The sequence below is a fragment of the Nomascus leucogenys genome, chromosome 12 (assembly GCF_006542625.1).
Source record: "Nomascus leucogenys isolate Asia chromosome 12, Asia_NLE_v1, whole genome shotgun sequence".
Classification (NCBI taxonomy): domain Eukaryota; kingdom Metazoa; phylum Chordata; class Mammalia; order Primates; family Hylobatidae; genus Nomascus; species Nomascus leucogenys.
Window position 1 is genome coordinate 12,289,626 of NC_044392.1, and position 6,613 is coordinate 12,296,238.

Consider the following 6,613-nt stretch of genomic DNA (forward strand, 5'->3'; position numbering starts at 1 on the left):
TCTGACCTAGGAAGATAATTAGATATCACACATGCACGGTGTAATGATGGCAGTCTACGAATCCCCTTGGTTATTATCTCTGGGGTAGCCAGGTCTCGCAAGAACAGAGCTCAGCAGGCCTGCCAGGGACTACCACACCCTCTCTTGAGGATGTCCTGTCCATGCAGCTGGCTGGAGGCCGTAGACCCACTGGACAGAGCTGCCCCACCACGTTGCCCCTCCCAGCCCTGCCTCCCCGGGCCCCAGCAATACCAACAGTCATTTCTGCCACATTCTTGCTTTCTCATGGGGGCCCTGTTAGAAAGGGAAAAGGAGGAAAGCTGGTGCCCACTTGAGACCCCAGCTCTGAGACTCCAGGGGTCTTGGAGCAGTTCCCATGGGGAAATCCTCTGGGGGCAGGCAGCACTTAGGCCTGTAGGAGAGGTCTCTCCCCAGGGGAGCAGGAAGCCCACGCCTGTGTGCTGGTGCCATAGTTCACTCCAACTCCCCAGTGGGAACCAGTGTCCCTTCCTTAGGGTGCGGGCAAGGGTGGAGCTGCAAAGCACCAATATGCCTTCAGGGAGAAAGGGCTAGGGAAACAGGAGTTGAGACACTGCCTTCAAGCCCTTCCTTGTCATCCCTGTGTCATCACGAAATAAATCATGCATCATGAGCACTAATGGACTTGTGTTGTCACTACCTCTTATCCTCAAAGTAAGACTGAAGCCGGGGGTGGTAGCACACACCTATAGTCCCAGCTACTCAGGAAGCTGAGGTGGGAGCATTGCCTGAGCCCAGGAGTTCGAGGCTGCAGTGAGCTATGATTGTACCACTGCACTCCAGCCTGGGTAATAGAGCAAGACTCTGTCTCTAAAGTAATAGTAATAATAATAATAAAAAATAAACAAAGTAAGATTGAACAACCAGAAAGCAGCCCCCATGTGCGGCTCCTGCAAAGAATGCATGGCTGTGGCCCGAGGCAGCTTTGTCTCATAGAATGTGTTTTGTATGCTAAGTAGGCTGCTGTTGTTTGAGGCAGAAGGACAATGAGTCATTTGTGTCGTGTGCTATTGGGTGTGCTATTCTTCTAGGATTTCAGAGTGACCTGGGGTGAAGCAAGGACCTGATGGAACTTAAAGGCAAAGACATCCTTAAAATTCATGCCTGCCCATCTCTCCTGGTCAGTCCTTGCCTTTTAAAGGGCGCCACTCCATGATCGCACAGCACAGAGTTGAGCTCATTGTTTTCCAGAATAAAATCTCAGATGCATGCTGGATACAAAAGGATTGTTTTTCTTAAATCATTTTTAAGAGTTTGAGGGATGACATGCAGATGAAAGCAGCCTCCCTGGGTGTGCTGGCTTTCTTCCTGTCTAGGTAGTGTAGTCTAACAGGCCTTGGGCATAGTTAAGCTCTCTGGCTGTGGATCAAACTGTCTGGGGTCAAAGCTGAACACCACCACTTAACTAACCAGAGGAGGCCGGGCGCGGTGGCTCATGCCTGTAATCCCAGCACTTTGGGAGGGGGAGGCGGGCAGATCACGAGGTCAGGAGATCGAGACCATCCTGGCTAACATGGTGAAACCCCGTCTCTACTAAAAATACAAAAAATTAGCCAGGCGAGGTGGCAGGTGCCTGTAGTCCCAGCTACGCGGGAGGCTGAGGCAGGAGAATGGCGTGAACCCCAGGGGGCGGAGCCTGCAGTGAGCGGAGATCACACCACTGCACTCTAGCCTGGGCAACAGCGAGACTCCGTCTCAAACAAACAAAACAAAACAAAACAAAACAAAACAAAAAACTAACCCGAGGATGCATCTGTTTCCTCATCTGCAAAATGGGGATAATAATAATGACACCCGGCTGGGTGCAGTGGCTCACGCCTGTAATCCCAGCACTTTGGAAAGCCAAGGAGGGCGGATCACCTGAGGTCAGGAGTTCGAGACGAGCCTGAGCCCGACCAACATGGAGAAACCCCGTATCTACTAAAAAAAATACAAAATTAGCCTGTAATCCCAGCTACTCAGGAGGCTGACGCAGGAGAATGGCTTGGACCCAGGAGGTGGTGGTTGCAGTGAGCCGAGATTGTGCCATTGCACTCCAGCCTGGGCGACAGAGCGAGACTCCATCTCAAAATAATAATAATAATAATAGTAATAATAGTGACACCCATCTCAAAAGGCTGAGAGTCCATGGGGTGTAGCCAACACCTTTTCCCGGCACCTGTAAACCTATAGCAACTGTTAGCCATTATAATTGAGGTTTGTTGGTGTTCTAGCATAAGACTCTGCATTGCTGGGTAAATTCCATTCTGACCAAAGTGGGTAAAAGTTTGTTATGCTTTACTAAGTACGCTCTGAGCTTCTAACTGCCTGAACCCTATGTGGGGGTTGATTTCAGTTTCTGACCTCACAGGACTCCTCTGGGCCAAATGGCCTTTGTCAAGCAGTTTCTACAAAAGGGACTTCTTTCAGAGCCTTGTTGAATTAACTGGGGCTTCCTTTAAATAAGGGCTTGTTTTTAGAAGCTTTCTTTTTCCAACAAGGAAAAGAACACAATGGATTCCAAGTAATCTCCAGTCCTCATCACAGCTTGTCACAAACACCTGGCACGTCTTTTCTGACCAGAGTGAACACACACACACACACACACACACACACACACACACACTAGCTTCAGGGACGCAGCCTCAGCCTGATGCTCCAAAAGCATTTACTGCAAACTTCCTCTCACTACAGAGTTATTTCCTGGAAGAACAACAAAAATTGTTTTTGAATTGACAATATGGCTTTAGTTGCTGCTGAAGTTAAGTGAAAGTACCATTGTTACTATTAACCTAAACAAAATCTTAAAAGAATTACTTTCTTTTTCTTTTCTTTTTTTTGGACCACAACAACAACAAAAAGATATTTTTCCTTTCTTTGCTGATCAGTAGGAAGAATGATTTATCAGTAAAGTCAATTTCAGGCAAAGGCAGAACTTAGGAATTGGGCTAAAGTGTTGCTTATTTCAACCAAAAGAAAACTTTCTAATTTGTTTGGGCAGCATTTACTTGGTTCTTCGAAAAGCAATTGTGACAAACAGTACAGAGAGTTAAGGCACTTACGGCATATAAAAAGATGCCAGCATTTGGAGTTGCACATAACAAAGAAATATCTTAAATACTTTTCAAAATATTCTAGGAGCCAAGCCACAAGGGCATGCTTCAGGAGAACACAGGAATGTAATTTGGGAGGAAAATTGCAACTACCCCTTCGCTTTAAAATCACTGAGCAAAACAAAGCAGCATTCTACTTCACATACTGACTTTACATAGTTTATATATAATAGTTTGACTTTAGGAAGCCAAGATGGGACTCTCACTGTTCATTTTTTATTTATTGTTTTTTATTTTTTGAGACAAAGTCTCACTCTGTCACCCAGGCTGGAGTGCAGTGGCATGATCTCAGCTCACTGTGACCTCTGCCTCCCGTGTTCAAGCAATTCTTGTGCCTCAGCCTCCCAAGTAGCTGGGACTATAGGCGCGTGCTACCACATCCGGTTAATCTTTTTGTATTTTTAGTAGACATGGGGTTTCACTATGTTGGCCAGGGTGGTCTTGAACTCCTGGCCTCAGGAGATCTGCCTGCCTCAACCTCCCAAAGTGCTGGGATTACAGGCATGAGCCACCATGCCGGGCCTCTCACTATTTATTTATTTATTTATTTATTTTTTTTGAGACAGAGTCTTGCTGTCGCCCAGGCTGGAGTGCAGTGGCGCGATCTCGGCTCACTGCATGCTCCGCCCCCCGGGGTTCACGCCATTCTCCTGCCTCAGCCTCCCGAGTAGCTGGGACTACAGGCGCCCGCCACCTCGCCCAGCTAATTTTTTATATTTTTAGTAGAGACAGGATTTCACTGTGTTTGCCAGGATGGTCTCGATCTCCTGACCTTGTGATCCGCCCACCTCGGCCTCCCAAAGTGCTGGGATTACAGGCGTGAGCCACCACGCCCGGCCTCACTGTTTATTTTGAAAAATAATTGCATGGTCACCCATGTAACCCACCCCAGTCTGGCAAGTTTAATTGGGAGAGGTCTCTGTTACTTAGAAGAGCACCAATTTGACACTTTAATTCAGATAGCCCTGACTTCATTTTTGGGGAGCAACTTGGAAAGGTTCATTCTTTCCCCCTGACTCATCCTCTGTTGATCCAGTCCCAAATTTCACCAGCTTTTTTATGCATAATTTGCACAACAATTTCACCCAAATGGATCTCAACTGAGCATCATTTCTGCAAGAAGACTGTGGAGTTTGTCTATAGAGAAAATTAAATCAAATTCATAGACATTTTTAAGAGTCTGTCAAATGTTTCCACATGTATTTACATGTGGTCTAAAACCCTAAGGGCATTGTAAGAAGCCACACAAAAGACCCAAATGAATGTTCTAAGGGGCACAAAGCAGTTTGTTGTCTGAGCCACCTGTTAAGGGAAATGAGTGGAACTTGGAGAGTCAGGCTTTCCTGTCCCTCTTGATCAGGATGGTCACTTGGAGAACAGTGAGTCCAACCCGCTGGGGTGGCCACAGGGGATCTTTACTTTCTTAACATAAAAGAAAAATAAAAAAAAAAATTCTTTGACTGGTTTCCAAATGCGCACTCCCTCCAAAGTGGAACTTAATACCACAACAGATATTCACCCTGTGCAAATACAGGTTGAGCACCCCTAATCCGAAAATGTGAAATCCGAAATGCTCCCAAATTTGAAACTTTTTGAACACTTTGTGATGCCACAAGTGAAAAATCCACACCTGACCTCATGTGATGGGTCATATATATCATATGAAATACCGTTTAAAATTACCTTCAGGCTATGTGCATAAGGTATGCATGAAACATAAATGAATTTCATATTTAGACTTGGGTCTTATCTCCAAGATATTTCATTATGTATATGCAAATATCCCAAAATTCAGAAAATCTGAAATCTGAACACTTCTTGTCCCTAGCATTTTGGATAAGGGATACTCAACCTGTACAAGCAGTATGAATATATATTCCTATTTTTTTCTTTTTTAGGCAAACGCTAACATACGGTATACACTTCTGTACCTTCTTTTTATCACTTACTAATTAGTATGTCTTGGATAGCTTTTAAAAACCAATACATAGACTTGGAGAGTTTCTTCAACTAATTTCACAGCTGTTACATTTTACTGTATAGCTACATCAAAATTTATTTAACCATTTCCCCATTGATTGACACAGGAATTGGTCCTAATCTCCTGCCATTACATACAATGCTACAATGAATAACCATGACATTTTGTACTGTAGGAGTATATCTGCAGGATAAATTCCCAAGAATGCAATTGTGAGTCAAGGATACATGTGTTCATGAATTTGACAGATATTGCCAAGTTGCCCTCCATCAGAGTTACATCAACATGCCTACACAGAGCATGCCTGTTTCCCTACAACCTTCTCCAGACAGCGTGTTATAAAACTCCCAGACTTCTGCCAAACTGATAGGTGAGTATGGTAGTGAGGAAGAGTTTTTTTATTTTTATTTTTATTTTTGAGAGGGAGTCTAGCTCTGTCACCCAGGCTGGAATGCAGTGGCGTGATCTCGGCTCCACCGCAACTTCCACCTCCCGGGTTCAGGCGATTCTCTTACCTCAGCCTCCTGAGTAGCTGGGATTACAGGCATGCGCCACCACGCCCGGCTAGTGTTTGTATTTTTGGTAGAGACGAGGTTTCACCACATTGGTCAGGCTGGTCTCGAACTCCTGGCCTCAAGTGATCTGCCTGCCTCGGCCTCCCAAAGTGCTGGGATTACAGGTGTGAGCCACTGAGCCCGGCTGTTAAAAAATAAATTACCTTGAGTTGACCGGGCGCCTTGAGTTTAACTCTATCATTATCAGTTGAGTTTGTTTTGGGTTTGGAGGTTAGCCCTCCAATGTGTAGAACTTCATATTTGCATTATTTTTGGCCTATAACTTTCCAGTGACTGAGACTTCAAGATGTGCATTATGGCTTAAGTCTTCTTATGCATCTGCAACAGCAGATGTATACACAACCCACTCAAAATTTGTTTGCGCAGTAATATTTCATTTGGGACATATTGTTTGTAAACTGATGCTATTTAAATTACTTGCAGCATAATCTCAACACATGTAAAAATACTTTTACACTTGTAGGATATTGTTTTATAATACAAATTCTTGTGTACAAACTCCATTAACATTTTATTTATGTACAGATCATTATTACCAGTTTTTGTTTCCCATTTGAGAGTGGGGAGGGCAGATGGGCTCAGAGTCTTTGCATGTGCCAGGATCCTGCAGTCTCAAACTTTCCCATTCAAAGCAAATACCTCTGCCAATATCTGTGTCACTTCCAAGAAGAATGAATGCTGCCTAAGTGCTCTCCATACATTTGCAAAATGACATCAGGCCCCCCAGGTCTTCCAAGAACCAAAGGAAAAGTTCCACAAAAGTGAATCCTGCCACACAAACAGTCCCAGCATTTTCCAGCTCCTTTTTCGTTCCAGATTCAAAGGTCTGGCACCAGGATGAGCTGAAATCTAAGGCATCCACCACTCTCCCCCTGCTCCTACTCCCATCCCACCCAAAGCCTTGTCCAGAGAAATCTCCTCCCAGC